The 22,065-nt window shown below is 36.0% G+C and overlaps 1 pseudogene; it reads right to left on the reverse strand.

Moving 5' to 3' along the window:
- Window positions 1–4,379: 4,379 nt before the first annotated feature.
- Window positions 4,380–9,973, reverse strand: LOC125120779 (tyrosine--tRNA ligase, mitochondrial-like; annotated as a pseudogene).
- Window positions 9,974–22,065: the final 12,092 nt, after the last annotated feature.

Here is a 22,065-nt window from a genome sequence, read left to right on the forward strand (position 1 = left end):
GTAGCAGGATATAAGATTAACATTCAGAAGTCAGTTGCATTTCTGTATACCAGCAATGAAATCTTAGAAAAGGAATACAAAAATACGATACCTTTTAAAATTGCACCTCACAAAATCAAATACCTCGGAATACACCTGACCAAGGAGGGAAAGGACCTAGATGCCGAGAACTATAAAACTTTCATCAAAGAAATCAAAGAAGATGTAAAGAAATGGAAAGCTATTCCATGTTCCTGGATTGGGAAAATCAATATTGTAAAAATGGCCATACTACCCAAAGCAATCTACACATTCAATGCAATCCCTATCCAATGACCCAGGTCATTTTTCACAGAACTAGAACAAACAATCCAAACATTTATATGGAACCACAAAAGACCCAGAATCGCCAAAGCAATCCTGAGAGACAAAAACCAAGCAGGAGGCATCACTCTCCCAGACTTCAAGAAATACTACAAAGCCCCCGTCATCAAGATAGTGTGGTACTGGTATCAAAACAGACAGACAGACCAATGGAACAGAATAGAGAACCTGGAAATCAACCCTGACACCTATGGTCAATTAATCTTTGACAAGGGAGGCAAGACCATCAAATGGGAAAAAGAAAGTCTATTCAGCAAGCATTGCTGGGAAACCTGGACAGCTGCATGCAAAGCAATGAAACGAGAACACACCCTCACACCATGCACAAAAATAAACTCCAAATGGCTGAAAGACTTAAATATACGACAGGACACCATCAAACTCCTAGAAGAGAACAGAGGCAGAACACTCTCTGACATCAACCTCATGAATATTTTCTCAGCTCAGTCTCCCAAAGCAATAGAAATTAGAGCAGAAATAAACCCATGGGACCTCACCAAACTGAAAAGCTTTTGCACAGCAAAGGAAACCCAAAAGAAAACAAAAAGACAACTTACAGAATGGGAGAAAATAGCTTCAAATGATGCAACGGACAAGGGCTTAATCTCTAGAATATATAAATAACTTATACAACCCAGCAGCAAAAACGCCAATCAATCAATGGAAAAATGGGCAAAAGACCTGAAGAGACATTTCTCCAAAGAAGATACACAGATGGCCAACAAACACATGAAAAAATGATCCACATCGCTGCTTATAAGAGAAATGCAAATCAAAACTACCATGAGATATCACCTCACACCAGTCAGAATGGCCATCATTCCTAAATCCACAAATAACCAGTGCTGGAGGGGCTGTGGAGAAAAGGGAACCCTCCTGCACTGTTGGTGGGAATGTCAACTGGTACAGCCACTATGGAGAACAGTTTGGAGATCCCTTAGAAATCTATACATAGACCTTCCATATGACCCTGCAATCCCACTCTTGGGCATCTATCCGGACAAAACTCTCCTTAAAAGAGACACGTGCACCTGCATGTTCATTGCAGCACTCTTCACAATAGCCAGGATATGGAAACAACCCAAATGTCCATCGACAGAGGATTGGATTCGGAAGAGGTGGTATATATACACAATGGAATACTACTCAGCCATCAAAAAGAATGACATCATGCCATTTGCAGCAACATGGATGGAGCTAGAGAATCTCATGCTGAGTGAAATGAGCCAGAAAGACAAAGACAAATACCATATGATATCACTTATAACTGGAATCTAATAGCCAGCGCAAAGGAACATCTCCTTAGAAAAGAAAATCATGGACTTGGAGAAGAGACTTGTGGCTGCCTGATGGGAGGGGGAGGGGGAGGGAGTGGGAGGGATCGGGAGCTTGGGCTTATCAGACACAACTTAGAATAGATGTACAAGGAGATCCTGCTGAATAGCATTGAGAACTTTGTCTAGATACTCATGTTGCAACAGAAGAAAGGCTGGGGGAAAAATGTAATTGTAATGTATACATGTAAATATAACCTGACCCCCTTGCTGTACAGTGGGGGAAAAAAAAAAAAAGACATAACTAATATCTAACATAAAAAAAATAAATAAATTAGCCTACATCTATTAAATAAATTAATACAATAATCAATAACCTCCAAAATGGAAAGCACCAGGTCTGGATTTCTGGTGAATCCTACAAGGAAGAAATTACATTAATTCTCTACAGTCTCTTTCAAAATATAGAAGCAGAGGGATTACTTCCTAATGTATTTTATGCAATTACCTGTTTACCAATCATTTACTCATCCAGAATTTTTAATACAATATTCAAATTCTCTTTTTGCTATAACTAATGATTCCTTTAGATCAAAGGTTGATTCTTTTTAATGATATAATACTGTCTGAATGATGCAAGAAAGTCGTGTGTCATTTAAGTACCTTCTCCGTCATCTCTATTTAATGATATAACAAAGAATTTCCATGAAAAGTCTTCCTTATGCCATGTGTAGGGAAAAGTTTACTGTAACTCTCCTTTTATTCTTGAATAGATATTAACTTAGAGCCAGTCCTTTCTATTGGCATAGATCCAGAGGATCATGATCTGTCTACCATTCTTTGCTGGTGGTAGAACAGTAATCCATACAAGAACCAAAAGGCTAGCTTTTACCTGGCCCCAGATTATTTTAAGCCAGAATGATGTATGTTAAGATTTTGCATCTACGTTAAGCATCTCCAAGATTTTTTTTTTAAATCTAAGAGAAATGTTAATAAGACCCAGGGAAGGTAAATAAGTGGCAAAGCATTCTGCCCAGCAGAAACATAAATACACATAAGCTATCCAGAGAAAAAAATCCAATATATGCTAAAAACCTGAAAAGTTAAAATACTTTGACCGATTAACTCCAATTCTAGAAAGACTGTGTATATAAATGTGTACATAGTAATTCTCAGGTTTATAATAGCAAACCAGTGGAAATAAATTAACTATCCAAATACAGTAAAATTATGGTTCTCAAGAATTTTAAAAAGACAAAGTAATATCAAGTAAAAGATTGTGATGTATTTATACATGCCTATAGATGTAAATTTTAAAATAAAATGATACATGAAAAATAAGCAGTTAAATAGCACTGTGTTTGCCAAAATGTTAACAAAGGATATCTATCCCTGGACTGTAGAAGTATAGTCTTTTCTCTCTTTTTAATTATTTATTTTCTACAATAATATGCATTATAAAAATTGATAGTGAAAATAGTAGTACTGAGAATCTCTTATTTCTGAGGTTCATACATGCCCCTCCTTCACTGTGGTATCCCTATGGATTTAAGAAATGCAAAGTTTCAATTCCCTGTGTAATGTTGGTACAAATTTATGCTTAATATTTTAATAGCACTTATCCTAATGTGAACTTTGGCGCTTCTGTGAAACTGGAAGTTTTCTGGAATTTGCAATGTGAGCTTATCCTACAGCCTATTTTCCCTTTGCTTTCACATGTGTGCCCTTAGATGACTTAATTAACTTTTTGACTTTGATATTCAGCAACCAGGATACTGTATGATTGAATTTAGATATAGATAAAGGTGTTTGTTTAAGAATGGGGCATCTTCTTTGCAAATGAAAAACTGTCACTTTAACAACAGTGTTTGAAAGTTAAAGACACACACTGACAGTTACTTGGGAGTGTTAACTGTTCCGTAAACATATCCAGGATTTAAAACAATACATTTATATGTAACTGAAATTCTCTGAACCAATGATTCTATTTTAAAAAACTGGGTCTTTAAAATGAAAAGCAAAACTACATAATGGGTCCAATTGTACACACTGCAAATTCTCTAGCATATCTTGATGATGCAGCAAGAAACCAGGATAACATTAAACAATTACAGAAATATTCTAATATTTAAAATTGAACATTGATAAATTTGAAAAATTATCTGTTATTCTCACATGTTAATATATGTGAAAAAAAAAAGCAAGAGCAAGTGTGAAGTGTTTAGGAAGTCAAGAACTCAGGTACAAAATAAAACAAAACAAACAAAAACACACAACGACCTTGTACTGCTAAGAATCAACCAATAGCAACAATGTTTTAATTCTTGGGTTTTTTTGGTTTTTTTTTTGTCTTTTTGCCTTTTCTAGGGTCGTACCCACGGCATATGGAGGTTCCCAGGCTAGGGGTCTAATTGGAGCTGCAGCTGCCAAGCCTATGCCAAAGCCACAGCAACGTGGGATCCTAGACACATCTGCAACCTACACCACAGCTCACAGCAACACTGGATCCTTACCCCACTGAGCATGGCCAGGGATTGAACCTGCAACCTCATGGTTCTTAGTCAGATTCGTTAACCACTGAGCTACGACGGGAACTCCCCAATTCCTGCTATTTTTAATATTATTTCATTAAGCAAAATAAAAATACTTTGGTTTTCAATGACTCTTCCTCAAAGACATCATCTATGATGGAACAACCTGAACTTGTTCAGAAGTGTAGCCTACACACCTAGTGGAAAAGAGCTAAGAGGGCTGGATCTTAGTCATGATGTGGGGCTGCCCTGGTGCCCATACTATCTGTCTGGGTGATGTTTTGTTGTTCAACATGACTCCTGAGATAAGTGGCTGAATTTGGGAAACAAGCATTTTTCAAGCCACTTATAAAAAGGAGTCACACATTTGCATCTACTCTTAGCCACTTCCATCTTGGACAGTGCTGATGTCATGAAATTATGCTGTCAGCTACAAGCTCAAAGATAGAGGGCGCTGGAGGAAGAACAGTTTTCTCAATGTCCTGTATTTATTCACAACACTCTCAGAAGTTTATTTTTAGGAGACTGGTTCTAAATGCTTACTTCTCAAGGCCTATATTATTGAGTTAGAGATAAATTGAAAAAGCCATGTCCATTATTTATTATGTTCTACTAGATTACTTGTGGGCAGCCCAAATAGCCTCCAGTAATTATCACTTAATGATCAAAATAACTCTAAATAATGGGAATAAGCATTAAATTCCTACAAAGATGATATTGCGTAAAGAAACTGAAATGCATGAGAGTTAATTATCAAAGTTAGGATTTGAACACAGGCTTATTAAACTTTAGGCCCTTAATTTCACTATTAATCTTATGAAGCCCCCTTTTCTATTTTTATAAATAACTTCTCATACAACTAGGATGATAAAGAGTTAGTGTCACTTATTACAAATAACTAAACCTTACATCATGAAATAAACACTTGTAATATAATAATTTTTATTTTTGATACTGGTATATGCTTCTCTATAAGAGTGATTTCTAAGACAGAGTTAAAATTAAAGATTACTTATTTGTATTCCATGTTTTACAGATTTTTTTTGTTGTTGAGTGTATCCAGCTATCTGATAATCTGAAGTCAATTGTCTCGGGCTGGTTTATTCCTATAGGAACTGACTTGAACTCCATGATTTCTAGGATTTTTATGTGTCTTTTTATAAGTTTGTCCTCTGGCTATTAAGTTATTCACTGCTATTCTCAATTAGTAACCTGTATATCTCCCCTTTCTTATCTGTACTTTCTAATTGCCCACAGTCTGAGATTTGTATACGCTTGATTGTTAGACTTGTGTGTAAACTGAGATAAAACAGTATGTGTAAAGATCTCAGAAAAGAAGACAGCTGTATTTTGCATGAGAGTTAGTATTATCGAAGACTTCTATTTTGCCTTCTTCTAGATATTTGAGTTTGTTAGTGATGTAGAGAATAGAGAATAGAGAAAAATGAAAGTAAATTGCAAAGGAAAGATTTGAAAAGAAGCTGTTGGAAACATTTGAGTATTTATGCAATGTTAGAAATCTCCAGAAGCTACCTCCCATTAATGAGCAAAATGAGCAGAGTACACTACACAAAATGTAAGTCTTGACTATACTATCACGATTCTAAGGAAGGGATACCGAAGTGTTTCTTTCGAACATCAGTCTAATATGGTACTCAGAGTTTGGTTCTGCAGGAGGAAAGAGGAGGCCCTCTACTTCAGAAAAATATCTCTCCATCAGCTTCTGCCACTTGATATTCCTTCCCTGCATTTTCTTAAAATGGAGAAACCATTAACTTAACTTTTCAGAATGTAGAATATTATTTGAGGGCATATACACCCAAGTGTAGAAACCATCTGAATTTGCTGGTCTTGTACTAAGATATGACCCATCTAATGACTACCTTTATGTGATGAGAAGACCCAAGAAGACCTTAATACAGAAAATCATCATCTCTTTCCTCTCTATTCCGTGGAAAATGGAGGGATGAGCTGACCCAAGTCTACCATCCTAAGAAAGTATTTTTGGCTATGTTTTTATCCATTTGAACATTTAAATATACTGGCAATTCTGCCAGGTTCCAAGATGGTGCAGATAATCAGTACTTTTTCAAAACTGAGGCTTAACCCTTAAGGGAAATAGTTGCCCATGTAGGCTTCCAACCAAAGGCACGTTCCTCATTACAATCTGCCACCTATCTAGTTGACAATAAAATACATGTTGATTCTCACTCACTCTTGGTTCCTTTTATAAAGTTCCCTTGAAGACTTCATTGGAAGAGAGGCAATGGCAGCTCAAGACTTAAGACCCCATTCAATCTTTAAGCAGTATCATCAAACATATTTAAACTTCAAACTTGCTTCAAAAATTTCTAAATGCACATATGAATTGCTTTACTGAGTATCCAGTATAGATCTGGTGAAAATAATGATGAGTATGGATAGATTTAGAGCAATAAATAATGAAAAAAAAAACCTTATATTTGTCAATCTCATTTAGTGAAATGGTAACATTTCATTAATCTCTGCCTTAAAGAAACATGAAAAGAACTCATATAGTGTTTGAGACACACTATACTCAATGAAACTTTCTAAGTTCCTTTGCTTGTCTTATTTTCCTCAATTTGTTCCTCAATATTTTCATCAACCTATTTCACAGCAAAGCTGGAAGACATTGTGGCATAATACGTTATCAGTTAAATAACAGCATTCATTAAAAAATAAGTTCCTAGAAGGCAGAAACTTTGTACTCTGGGCTGTTTCATATTTAATGCATTTTTCTTTCATAGTACGAATGATTATGATGATAATGCACAGTGTCCAAGAGCAAAACAGCGCATGCCACAGTGAAGTTGTTTGAAAACTCACAGTTGTGAGATTGTAATAGATGATGGTTGGCTAGTGTATATATGTCCAATAGGGGATAAAAATGAATTGTGTATGTCTTCCCACAGTGATCGGCTAACTAAAGGAAAGCATAAGTAATGTTTTAAATTCTAGAGATAAGTGACAAAAGAGAACATAAAAATAGGTACTTACATGTTGTAAAGCACAAGGAGTCCAAAAAGGAACTTCTCTCCAAGAGATGAATAAATTGCTGTATAGAACCACGGTGCCCTTTAAAAGTAAAAAAACTGTTGCTCTAACTAGAACTAACTACTGGAGTAATAGTAGGGAAGGACCTGGGAAAAAGGTGCCAAAGAAGCAACACCAAGCCAGGTGTTCTCTGTAGAAGCAGCTGTTGCATAGTGATTCACTTTGCAAAAGCGGATTTCTCAGGAACAGAGAAAGAAGGCTGAGTTTGTCCATGGCCAAGAATACTTCCTATTCATCTGAGCAATTCTGTGAATTGGGGAAGAGAGACAGTGTCTTCACTCCAAAAGGCTAGAGGGAAAAACCAAACTTATCTGAGATGGCAGGAGAGATGTGAAGAGGCAATGAGCTACGTCTGGGTCTGCTGCAAACTAGTACTAAGATCTAGCACAGGTCACTTCAATTACTAATTAGACTTACTAACTTTAATACTAAAATTCTCTCTTTGTAGTACTTAACAACTGAAACAAGTAAATTTTTTTTTGTTTTCCTCTGATCTCTGAATTGTTTCTTTTTCCCTGTACTTTCAAAACTCCAATTACAAATATATTAGCTAGCTTGATACTATCGCATAGCTGAGACTATTGTCTTTTCTGTTTCTTTATGTGATTCATTTTGAATAATTTATATCAACTTGCCTTCAAATTCTTGGGACATTTAACCTGTTATATCCAAGATGCTGTTAATTTCAGCAGATGGATTTTGTAGTTCAGTAATTTCCACTGGGTACTTAACTTTTTTTAAGGCTGTGAATAAATTCAATTATTTGGAAACATAGGCGAGGAACTGGAAAACTGAGTCAGGAACTTTCTGAAAAATCAAGTAGTGATTTTTGTTCTTTTCTCTGAAAAGAAATGATTTCTACGATAATTTCTAATGTGAACTATCATCTTATCTAATGCTTTTCTTCTTTTTGAGAAGAACTATTTACTTCCTAAACAATGAAAAAATCAGAAACTTTTGTTCTCAGTAACAGATTCTGCTTTCCTAACGTGGACACTAGAGGCACTGTCGATTTTAAAACAACGATCCAACACTCTTTAGATCAGTGAGATACACAACCAGTATGAAGTATCCACAATTCCTTATACTATTCTTTTTCATTGTCCCTCCTCATCTCCAAAAAATATAGAGCAAGAAGGGTAGCATAGTACAGACAGCATTTAACTTTTTCATAAAATGTAATTTTTTATGAAAAAGTTAACCCAGGAAATCATTTTTCTAAGGTCGTCAATGTTTGCATTTCAGGAAATAAAATATTCCATCACTACACAAACACCTTATTTATTAACCAACCTTTATAAATAAAAAAATTACTTACAGTGTGAATCCTAAAGTATACTCCATTCTCTGTGCTGATTTGCATAAGTGAAGGTACAAGTTCTTTCTTATGTCTTGAGAACACATGATGGATGTTTGAACCACCAGGATTTTTCATCACAGCTGAAGACATTTCATTGTTTAGAAAATACTTTTCCATTATTAAGAGTGAAAGTTCCATTCTTAAGTATGTGTTGCCCAACAACTAAAACATTCTCAGGATTCCTTGTCTGTAATTACTATTGACTCCACCTGTGTCATCTAATACCCTCAGAGACCATATGGAATGGCATTTGCTTTGCAGCAAGTATCTAGGACACTTGACCAAGGTTGAGACCTAAATCGGAAAATGAAGCTTCTTTAAACAATTCCTTTAACTCTTGACCAGACATGAACCCCAGTACTATAACAAACGGCTGGCGTACACTTTTTAGGAGAATTCAGCCCTTCTGGTCCAGGAACAAGTTCTGTTATTTCTGCTGCAAGTCGTTTCTGAGGATGCCAATTTTCTGGCTCTTGGATATACAGCTGCATTATGTAGCCAATCTCTGTAAGCGGCTGAAAAGTGAGAAAGGAGTTCAGGTAACTTTCTACCGAATTATCTTGCTGGCGGACAAAGGACATACAATTCAAAGGGAGGCGTCTTAACTCTCCTTAGCCAAACAGCACTGCCAGACAACTCTATCAGTTTTGATCCAGTTGCACTTATAACTATGGGAACAGTGAGTCAAATACGTCTTTTTCAGTCAACTTGTGGATGATTCGAAACCGGACATGATACTTCCCGGTGGCTGATCAGATACGAGACCCGACAGCCATATCGCTCAAACAGGCAGCACCTTGTGTAAAAACCCTTCAGCTCCTAAGATCTCTGGGCTCTGGAGCCGGGTCTGAACGTTCATGCGCGAGCATCCACGTACCGGTGCTTGGAAGTGCAGGGGGGCTGTTGCCTAGGTCCACCCACAGGTAAAGAGCTACAGGTGAAAAGCTGCCAGCAATGAGGCGGGGGACCTGGGACACCCCCCCTCCCCCTCCTGGGCACCCACAGCTTCGAGCTCTACATCCAGCGCCTCACGCTTCTAGTTTAAAGTGTTCAGGTCTCCCCAGCCGCCCATGGCACCTCCCGCTGCGCAAAAGTATCCTCCGCTCTGGAAGTGAAAGGGGCCCAGCAGTGCCAGCAGACGCCCCGCTGGAAGCAATGCACCGGCTGTGGGGCGAGGCCACATAGAACAGTGGAGAAAACTGCCCGCCTTGCCACAGAGGGAAGACGAGCCCTCGAAGTTCTATCTGAATGCCCTTCTTCGGGAAGAACTTCTTAGCCCCTGAGCCTTCCCTCCGGCCGGCAACCCCTGCCTGCCAGGGTAGCCTCTTGCAGCCCGCCCCCAGGAAAGGCCTGGGGCACCAAAACCACATGCCTGAGGGAAAGGATCGCAGCAGGACGCCACCATCTTGGAGGGAGCGCGAACGGAATGCTGGGAGCTTGGAGGTCCCGCTGCACGCCTTCAGAACCAGCCTCCTACTCCATGCAGTGAGTTTTAAAAATTGTTGTAATAAAGTATATTAGAATTACAGAAAGTTATACAATTTTATTGGTATGTATGCGATATAAAAACCACCACAGTCAAGGTAGAAAACCTTTCTATCACCCTTAAAAGCATCTTTATACTCCTTTGTACAGTTTTGTTTTGTTTTTTTTCCCAATAGCCCCAGGGCACTGATAAACTTTCTGTCACTACAGATTATTTTTTGCTTTTAGGGATTATTTGCAAATGGAATCATGGGGTTAATAGTTGTTTAGTTGTTTGCTGATTTCTTTCAACTAGAATAACCATTTTGAGATGCATATATATTCATCAATGGTTTGTGTCCCCTTCCTCCTTTTAAAATTTGGTATAAAAATACCACAATTAGTTCATTTATTCATCTGATCATAGACACTTTGGTTCCATTTTTGGACTATTGAAATAAAAGTGTTATGAGCTTTGATGTTCCCATCTTTGTACATATAAATTCCACTTATTTTGGGTAAGTACCAAAGAGTAATAGTATGTGTATGTTTAACTTATAAATAGCTAGTAGATATTTTCCAACATGGTTGTACCACTTACATTTCCACCAGTAGTATATGAGAGTTCAAGTTACTCCACATCCTTGACAACAAAAAGCATGGTAGGAGTTTTTTAAGCTATTTTAGTAATCTGTTTGTAGTGCTATCCCATTGATCTTTAATGTGTAATTTCTCTCATAAGTAATAATACTGCATATTTTTTGTGTGTTTATTGGCTATTTACATATTTTTTGTGACATATCTGAGGTTTTGTCAGTGTTTTAAAATCATGGTATTTGTGGTGGTGTTATCAAATTTTAAGAGATCTTTATATATTTTGCATGTTTATTCTTGGTCTTATATATGTGTTATAAATACTTTCTCCTAATCTATAGCTTGCCTTTTCATTTTAATATCTTTCAGGAAGCAAAGAATTTCATGTTGATGAAGTCATATTTTTAGATAGAGAAATGTAACTATCTATCTCTATGGTCTACATTATTTGTGTTCTATTTGAGAAAATATTGTACATCAAATTTTAATGATTTTATTAAGAATTTTATAGTTTCTGATTAAATATTTAAATCTCTAATCCATTCTGAGTTTAACTTTTGAGAATGGTGTGAAATAATGGTCACTTTTTAAAGAATATGTGATATCCAGTTATCCCAACATAATTTGTTGAAAGTAATATAATTTTCCATTGAATTGCCTGAAACTTTTATCAACAACCAATTGACCAGACTTATGGAATCAATTTGAAGCTGTGCAGAATTGCAGAATATTGTCCCCATGTTTATAGAAGAAACTGAAAATTAATGACATTTTCTAAACCATCAGAGGGATTGATAGAGAATTGGTTGATTACAAAGGGGCTACAAAAGAGAATTTTTAGGGTTATGTCCTGTATGAAACTGTATTATTGGGTACATAACTCTATACATTTTTCAAAACCCATAGAAAGTGGATTTTACTGTATGCAAAATTTAAAATATCAACCAGTATGTCAAAGGATCCTAGCATGGTGGTGACTTGTAAATCTAAATATATCACAACCTTATGATGATATGTCTTCAGTGAAGGAAGTGGGGGAGGAAAAAAAAACTTACCTAAGTAACTTTGGAAACAGTGTTTTCACTGAATATTATAAGGCTGCAAAGAACCATATATAAATACTGTACATTAGTTATTAAATTCATATCCCACAAAGGTATGGGTTCGCAATTCTGAAACTACTGTACATGTGTTCTAGGGATAAACAGGTAAATAAATTACAGATAATGGTAGCCAAGTTTTTTTTTTCTTTCTTTCTTTTTACTGTTTGACAAAAAAATTTAAAATAAGCGAGAGGAGAGTCTAGAATGAGCCCTTCAGTGCTAGATTAGTATGGGTATACTTTAGATGTGTGCATATGCTTGGCTTTGTGCAAGCACATCTGTTTCTTAGCTCTGTCCACTGAGAAAGGCTACACGCAATGACACTCAGTAATAATGAACATGCCCAGCACTCAGCTCTTGGTTTCTAAACACAATTTTCCAGGAAGAGTAGCCAAGGTCCTTTAAGAAAATGGCTGATTCTAGCCTGAGGCTGGACAAATACAAGAAGATTTGGGAACACTTGTAGTGCAGAAAGGAAGTTGAAAAGGAAAGGAAGGGGAGGAAAAGAAAATTAGGAATATGTGGAAAAGGAAACAGAAGCCAGTCAAAACTACTCCCAGTGGCCACAGCTGGAAAATTTTGAGTGGTAAAATAAATGATAATATCTTCTTACAACCCAAAATATTAAATAAGTATACATGCATCCATGTTGATAAAAAATAAATGGTCAAATGAATAAATAAATGGAGAAGAATGAATAAATATTTCTTACTGAAGAATTCCATATAATGCAAATAGACAGTTCCTCTTCCAGGAGGTAGAAATTAGTTCCAGTTTGCTTGGGTATGGACTGGAATTAACTCTTTTGCAAGATGTTGAGTGTCATAAGGGCAAAATGGAAACTTTACAGAGGAACCTGGAAGACACCAACTAAACCAAGTGATCAAGGTTAACATCACCAATCATAGTCATGTTGATATTATATACCTCTGTCTATCATGCAATGAGAAGTCGTATCAGTCGGGATTCTCCAGAGAAATAGTAACAACAGTAGGTAAATTGATAGATGATTGATTGATAGAGAGAGAGAGAGATTTTAAGGAATTGGCTTACGTAGTTGTTGGGATTGGCAACCTGAAATTTTTTTCATCATTTATTGCTCTAAATCTATCCATACTCATCATTATTTTCACCAGGTCTATGCTGTATACTCAGTAAAGCAATTCATATGTACATTTAGAAAATTTTGAAGCAAGGTTGAGATTTGAATATGTTTGATGATACTGCTTAAAGATTGAACGGGGTCTTAAGTCTTGAGCTGCCATTGCCTCTCTTCCAATGAAATCTTCAAGGGAACTTTATAAAAATTTCCTTTCTGGAAACTCAGGCAGATTCTGATTCTGCTGCCCTAAGGCCACATTCCTTCTTTTCTAGGAAATCTCAAGTTTTGCTCTTAAAGCTCTCAACTGATTAGATGATGGCCACCCACACTCTTTTACTTAATGTCAGCTGATTTTAGATGTCAGCCATATCTACAAGGTACCTTTGCAGCAACATCTAAATTAGTATTTGATTTAAAACTGGGTAAATAGCTCAGCCAAGTTATAGAAGATGAACCATCATAGAAGTACATTTCACCTTTGTGGTATTTTTCTCCAAAATCTATAATAATCCAATGGAATCATGAAAAAATATCAGACAGTACAAATTGAAGACAGTTCTACACATTGGTAGTCATCAAAAGTTTCACAGTCATGAAAAGCAAAAAAAGACAGAGAAGCTATCCCAGACTGAAGGAGCCTAAAAAGATATGAGAAATGAAACAGGGTATCCAGGATTCAATTCTAGAATGGAAATAGAAAAACTGTTTCTGTAAACAAATTCTATAGTTTAGTTAATAGTATTGTACCAAAGTGAAACCCTTTATTTTCTCAAATGTATCATGGGGATGTAAGATGTTAAGATAGGAGAAAACTAAGTAGATGGTGTACAGCAAATCTTTGTATTCTCTTAGCTAATGTTATGGGAATCTAAAGTTATTCCAAAAAAAAAAAAAGCTTATTTAAAGATAAAGCAATAGAGCAACTGAAATATACTTTAATATATTATAGACAGAATCAGTATTAATATTTTATGTAAAAACAATCAGATAAATATGTTACATTTAAAAAATAAGCAAGTGAAAAATAGCCAGTTACCTAAAGAAAATATTTAAATCCACTTGTAGTAAAAGTGACTTTAAAAACCTGAGATAACATTAAGTATTTATCAAATTTTCAAATATTCGTCTACTGACTACTCTTCAGAAAGGGTGATAAGATCCATTACAAATATTGTTGAAACACGCATATTGGCACAGTATTTCCAGAGGAATATTTGATATCCCATATCAGAAACTCAAGAGGTGCCTACCATGTGACCTAGCAATTACAGAATTAGACATTTAATCTGAGGGAAAAGATGAAAATAATTTATGTACACATATAAGAAGAAGAAGTGAGAAACAAGGCATATCTACAAATAAGGAATTTGTTAAATATATAATAAACTCATGCTATGAAAATTACATGGATATTAAATTATTTGATAGCAGTGTTATTCACAGCTGTGAAAAGATGTGTAAAATATATTGATATTTAAAAAAATGTTGCAAAACTCAATGTGTATGTAGTAGATTAAAATATGCAGTTATAAAGTACTTTTGTCTTGGATGTGCAGTAAGATCTATTTATCCAGAAGTGCACTAAAATTACTTCAGAAACCCTCTATTTATTGTTGCCAAAAAAGTTAAGTTCCGTAGGGAGTTCCCATTGTGGCTCAGTGGAAACAATTCTGACTAGGATCCTTGAGGACACAGGTTCCATACCTGGCCTCAGTCAGTGGGTTAAGGATCCGGCATTGCCATGAGCTGTAGGTTGCAGACGGGGCTCAGTTCTGACATTGCTGTAGCCGTAGCGTAGACCAGAAGCTCTGATTGGACCCCTAGCCTGGGAACCTCCAAATGCCTCAGGGTGGCCCTAAAAAGACTAAATAAATAAATAAATAAAAGTTAAGCTCTCTAATTCATAGAAACTGAATCCCACCTGAATGCAATCGCAGTCTCTGTGATTAGTATTTAGTCTGTTCAAGGTTTTTCACTTCACCTTCTCCTTAGGACTACATGAGTTCCCAGAAGGACATGCAGTCTTAGGTTGCCTGGTTTGTGTGCTGTCTTCTGTTCTAGAGGCTTCTCTTGAGGGTAGCTCATTTCTCCTGCTCTATTCTGTTTTCAGTTTGGTTTTACTGATGCCTGTCACCATCCCTAGGGAGTTAGGCTTGGATTCCAAATCCCTTGTTTCTCTGTGTATGCAGGTTTAACCTCTGTGCTCCTGTAAAGATGATCATAGTAACTTTTTAACACATTTTTCCCCCTAGATTATGTGAGATATGAGAAATATAAGGGGTTGTACTCATCTGTTTTTCAGCTATCGCCATTGTACTTTTTAGGCACCATACTGGCAAAAAAAGTTTCTCTATGCAAATAACATGCTCCTAGCTCTCTTAGGAGAGAGGAAAAGAAAACATTTTAAAACTTTTTAAAAATATTATCCTGTTAGAGTTAGTAGCATTCCCTTTGGGATGGGAAAAAATACCCATATGCAGAAAGAAATAACAAATAATTATATGTCCACATACACAGAGAAATTACCTCTGCATAGCAAATATTAAAGATGAATTCTCTTTTTATGTGTATCAGTGTTTTCTAGTTTACTAATAAAAAACTGCAGATATTTATTTTTTAATAATTTTCCATAGGAACAATAATTCTTAGGTTCCTCCCTTCAAAATATAGTTTTATTATTTTTGGAGAATTTTTCATCCAGAACTCAAAGATCTTTTCCAGAGCTGTGTTGCAAGCTTTGTAATTGTTTTAGAATTGATTGCTATACGAAATAGGTTTATGTGTTCTGACAGTGTGTTAATACAATAAAAGGAATTTTTAGTAGCAAAGGAGTTACAATTTTTCATTGGTTGTAATAAGTTTTTTTTTTCTTTTCATTGCTGTCTCTTTGTAGATAAAATGGGATTTCATAAGCTCTTGTTTTTCAACATTGGTTTTTAGGAAATTTTTTCATCAGGATGCCTTGTTCAAGGCTAAATACAGCTCAGAGGAAAATACATCCAAAAAAGCCTTAAAAGATTTATTGTGTTGTGCTTAATGGGAAATATTGTTACAGTAAAAATACATTGTAAGTTGTAACCTTGAATGTTTGTTTACCAGGATACTTGAAAGTAAATAGATAAGCTGCTTTTCCTTTGGTATCTATGCAACATTTTCAGAATAATTTTATTGGGAATTAAGTATCTGTTTTAACTATATATATATATATAATTTATTTGCTTTTTAGGGCCACACCTGTGGCATATGGAAGTTCCCAGGCTAGGGGGTCAAATGGAAGCTGCAGCAACTCAGGGTCCGAGTAGCATCTGTGACCTACACCACAGCTCACAGCAATGCTGTATCTAAAACCCACTGAGCAAAGCCAGGAATTGAACCTGCATCCTCATGGATACTAGTCAGATTCATTTCTGCTGTGCCACAATGCTCCCAAGAATATTTTAAATTTATATTCACATGTAAGCTATGAAGTTTGGAATGTTCATCATCTAGTACTAGAAATGTTTTATTAGTTTTACATGTACTACACAGTCCTCCCTGCTGTCATTGGTTTCTTCCTCACTTTTAGTTTTAAGTACTATTTGTGAAGTTTTATAGATGCACAAATGTGCACACCAAAGGAAACTAGTGCAACAATGTTCACACCAAAGGAAACTAGTGGAAAGTAGCTGATAGAGACCACTAGCAATGGCTTATCTAATGCTGCTTTGTTCAGCCATCCCTCTGTATCTGCAGGTTCCACATCCATCCCATACAGTCAATCCAAGCTGATCAGTAGTTTATTGAATCCCTGGATGTGAAACCCATAGATATGGAGAGCTGACTTGTATTATATATTTTATTTAAGAGATTTACGCATCATATGATTTTGGTACATGTAGCAAAAGGTCTTATAAGCTTTACTTATAAACACAGTCATAGGAACACACTTTGGAATGGAACCAATATGCGAAATGAAGACTTTGTATACACATTTGCTCTGCCAATAGAAAATGGTAAAGAAATAAGGAGTCTTGCATGGCAGTCAAAACCTCCTAAATATTTATCAGTTGGTAAAATAAAACCTAGCACAGGGCAGGCCTGGACAGGATAAATTTCTCAAGTTCAGTTCCCTACTCTATACCTATCAACTAGATGACTTGAGTAAGACATATCCCTCTGTAGGCCCCTGCTTTCTGGTTTAGCCCTGGACACTGGCTAGCTTAAGGATTTTTACCATAGGCAGGGGAGAGACTACTAGGACTGCCTCATTCATTCAACAATCACTTAAGTCACCAGAGAGATAGTTTCAATCAAAATCACATATGGCTCTTGTCTAAAGAATCATGTAGTCTAGTGAGGGTGATAAATAATAACAATGGCTAATATTTATTAGTTAATAATAACCAGTCATAGAATAAACATTTATAATTATGTGATTACTACTACTACCAATTATTATTATTTTATATAGCTAACTTGTTTTGAGTTATTTTGAAGAAAAATTTCAAAAGATTTTAATTGATCCAATTCTCACATGAACTTGTGTGGTAAATACTATCACTACCTTCACCTCAGAAAATCTGGGGCACACAAATTTTCAGTAGCATTGCTAATTTCCAGTAGCTGGTAAACTGGGATTTAAACCCAGCATGTTACCTTTCACTGAGTAAATAAATACATGTGTAGTTAACAGCGTAATATTAGTTCTCCAAAAGAAATGAATCTGGTGCAATGAAAGAGGGTTAAAAAGGTGAGATGTTCAGCATATATGCCATTGGTTAACCAGAGGAAGCCCCTCTGAAATGTGAAGGCTAAGAAGGAAGAAGCCAAATGAAGTGCAGTGGGAGGGTAGCTTAAGGGAGAAATAATAGCAGATGAAAAGATTCAGAGGCAGGAAAAAAAATTGCCTGTGAGTGTAATTGAAATGAGGCATTTGGCTGTGAGAAAGTGTACATGAGAAAAGATAATTAGATTGAGTCCAAATTGGGCAAGAAGGCAGGTCCTGGGTCCAATTTCCCTTACACTCACCAAAGCCCTTCCAACCTACAGTAAAAACTCATTAGATATGTTATGCTGATGTAAGTGCATTACATATTTGAATCATGTGGAAGCAAAATAAAATTTGAGTACAGTTCACATTTGGATTATATAATTCCTAGGGTTGTTTCAAACCTTAGAAGCCTTGAGTTTTGGAAGACTCAAATGTTTTCAAAATAATTTACTGAGTCTGTGTGTCTAGGAAAATATGATTATATCTCACCATCAACTGCTCCCCTAAATACATCTATCTCATATCCATATTTTTGAGTATGTTTTCATTCATCTAGATATACTTATTAGTGCCTACCTTGAACCAAACAGTAAAAATCTAAGGGATGCAAATATGATCAAGATAGGTTTGATTGCTGCTCTGATGGAGCTTATAAGCTAATTGAGACAACGGATAGTTAACTACATAACTAAAATATATTTTATTTTGTTTTATCTTTTTAGGGCCACAGATGCAGCATATGGAAGGTCCCAAGCCAGGGGTCAAATTGGGGCTCTAGCCACTGGCCTATGCCACAGCCACAGCAATGTCAGATCCAAGCCACATCTGTGACCTATAACACAGCTCACAGCAATGCCAGTTCCTTAACCCACTGAGCAAGGCCAGGGGTTGAACCCACATCCTCGTGGATACTAGCTGGGTTTGTTACCACTGAGCCTTGAAGGGAACCCCCATACATAACTAAAATAAAATATGATAGGAGAAGTAAAGTATTGAGAACACTTACAGAGCGGGGACAGAGGTTTCCAGAGTGAAGTAATGTCTAAGTTGAGATCTGAAGAAAGAGTAGAAGTTAGGAAAAAGGTTTGTGAAGAATAGTAATTTAGCTCAGACATTGGCAAACAGCATCTAGGCCACACCCTTTTTTTTTTTTTTTTTTAAATAACACTTTGTATGAACATTTATTTTCTTTTTGTCTATGGTGTGTTGATGCTACTGCAGCAGAATTGAGTGGTTGCAGCCATGACTGTATGACTCACAAAACCGAAAATATTGATTCTATGGTCCTTTACAGGGAGTATTTGCTAATCTCTTGTCTAAATAGATGGGAAGGACTAGAGATGAATGAAAATGGAGAGAATACCAGAAGTATAATAGCATGATAGCCTAAACTAGAGCAGCAAAGATGAGAATCCTGACACCACTATCACATACCCTCACCCCCCCCAACAAAATAGAGAGATGTTAGAATACAAAAATGTTTTGAAGCAGAATCAACAAAACTAGGCCACTGTGGGGCATTCAGTTATAAAGCCAGTAAAGAGTCCTGTTTAGGGATATTGATTACAGGAGAAAAAATTTTGGATTGAAGATGTAGCTTTATGACTTAGCAGCATGTGGATGGTAACTGAAATCATGAAAATGAGTAAGATTCATCCATTCATGCCTTGGGCTATAATGTGTAAATGAGGATCTTAGATAAATCCATATATATGGATTTATATGTATATATCAGCATTTAAGAGTTAAGTGGAGAAAAATGAGACTGTGAAGAACGTATTGACTTGGAAGACAAGGGGTCAAACTGATTCAAAAGGCATGGCCAACAATGTTGAATGTTCATTGTGCAGGGTGTTTATTAAGGAGTACTTGAAGGATTTCCCAGCTTTGGGAAAGAGAAGAAAGGAACATTATTGGATAGAAAGAAGAAGAACTATAGTACAGGTTTAATGACAGCCTTGGCTGATCCATAGGGAGCTGTGGAGCTAGAACAACAGTTCTACAATGATCAGTCCCTGGATTTGTGCTTCCCCGGTGAAGGTAGGAGAGGGATTTTCAGCTGGAGACTGTCTGGCAACAGCACATGCAGCACTTTAAAATTAAGTCCTTCCTAGAAGGAGAATATGGAAATCATTGTGCATGTACTTATGTTCGTAGGTATTTTGAGATAAACTTCAGAGTGCCTCTTTCTTAATGGCTTTGATATTTTTCCTGAAAAAGGTAATGGAATCCTTCTGAGTAGTCCTTAAACTTGAAGGGAAGTAGTTGGAAGTATTCACATAGAGATGACAATCATTATTTCTATATCATCTCCGGTATCACTAGCAGATGATTCCTGAATTTGAAGTCTGGCTTCTCTATTTACTATATAATCTTGGTCAAATTATTTCTCTCTCTGAGATCTACATCTCTCATCTACACAATAGAGGCATAGTAGTGCCTGTCATGTTATGATAAAGACAGAATGAATTAACATTTGCAAGTAACTTAGAACAGTTCCTGATACGTAGTAAATGCTCGCTAAGTTCCTGATATGTAGTAAATACTCGCTAAGTATTATTATTCTTAATTTCGCTAGTTATTACTGTTATCCATTATGTAACATAATACACTTATTTTTTCTAAATAACACTTTATGTGATCATATATTTTCCTTTTGTCTATGACATATAACTCAGCTATATTTCATGTAAAACACATATACTAGGTGAGCACAGTTATTTTAATTTTTAAGAGGAGAAAATTGAGGCTCAGGAAGCTAAAGAAAGAGTACTGAATCACTGAGGTGCTTAATAAACCAAAGGTATCTAAATGGCAGTCCACTGACATTAGAAAACTATAAAATATCTCCTATCCATTCATAATGTACAATATTATTCACAAAAATATAGCAATGTATTATCCCTGGGAAAAATAAAGCAAATTTGATTCAGGTTATTACCAACTTTCTCATGTATAATAGGATAGCTCAAATGATGATGAACCAAATTATTATGGATTTGCATGACATTAAAGTTGTACTACATTCCTTTTCATAAAAATAATTTAAAGATTGATATATTGTATGTAATATACATTCATTCAACAGCCTTTTATGACAACCACTCTGCACAGGTTCTATTCTACATGTTTGGGAAACTAAGCTAAACAGGACAGAAGACCAACCCTTAACAATGCAGTAGTTTAGAAGAAGGGACATAAAAGAATTGCCTTAGAAAGAAAAAGAAGAGCAAATACTGTGGTCAGTACGACGTTAGAATCACACACTAAACTTAGAGGAACCATGATGCAGAATCTAACTTACTTTAGATAATGGTTTAAGTCAAGTTTCATGGGTGAAAAAAGAGAAAGCAGTACTCACAGCTAGCTGCATTTTGGTGGATGATATTTTTAGAACTAGCTTGGTTGTTTTGGTGTGGAATTGTGGTATTGTTTTGGAGAAATTTATATTATTTTTTGAGAGCCTTCTTCCAGAGCAGTTTGTGTGTCCTGCCAGTCACATGGGTCAAACCCCAAGAATCTGTGAAGTGAGAGTTGTGGTAACCAGATCATGACTACATCCATTTCAGCAGCATACCTAATAGGGAAAAACTGGAAATATTCTGATAGACTCACGTAGAGGGTTATAGTAAAGATGTTAACAATAGTGTAAAAGAATAATAGACTCTGTGTACTGACATGGAAAGGGTATACTTTTAAGTAGGAAATAAAAGCAATTCTTGGAAAATCAAATAAAATAAAACATGATTTTATTTAGTGATTTAATTTGTATATGCATATGTGTGTATAAAATGTAAATGAATGCAAATATTGTTTATGTGATACTAAAACTGAAGAAAGAGGTTGAAATAATATGTACTAAATTTTTATAATGAGTTTCCTCCAGGGTGGAAAGTAGCTTTAAGAGACAGGGGAAGAGAAAGGATACTAACATATTTTACATCATTTTAATATTTTCAAAATTAGGGAGTTCCCATTGTGGCTCAGTGGTTAACGAATCCAACTAGGAGCCATGAGGTTGTGGGTTCGATCCCTGGCCTTGCTCAGTGGGATAAGGATCTGGCGTTGCCGTGAGCTGTGGTGTAGGTCACAGTTGCGGCTCGGATCCCACGTTGCTGTGGCTCTGGAGTAGGCCAGCGGCTGCAGCTCTGATTAGACCCATAGCCTAGGAACCTCCATATGCCGTGGGAGCAGCCCAAGAAATGCAAAAAGACAAAAAAAAATTTTTTTTTGAAAATTATAAAATAATTTGTGATTCATGTATTAATCATAAATACTTTAAAATAAAATGTATTATCTTTCATGTACATCTCGTACATAGCATGTATTCAGCATATATTTATTAAATGAACTTTAAAATGCAAGTATTTATAATATGTGTACCATCTATTTATGTTACTAATATTTGATTATTGCTTGACCTACTTCCTTTTAGAATCATTAAGTCAA

Source organism: Phacochoerus africanus, chromosome 2 (assembly GCF_016906955.1).
Source record: "Phacochoerus africanus isolate WHEZ1 chromosome 2, ROS_Pafr_v1, whole genome shotgun sequence".
Lineage (NCBI taxonomy): Eukaryota > Metazoa > Chordata > Mammalia > Artiodactyla > Suidae > Phacochoerus > Phacochoerus africanus.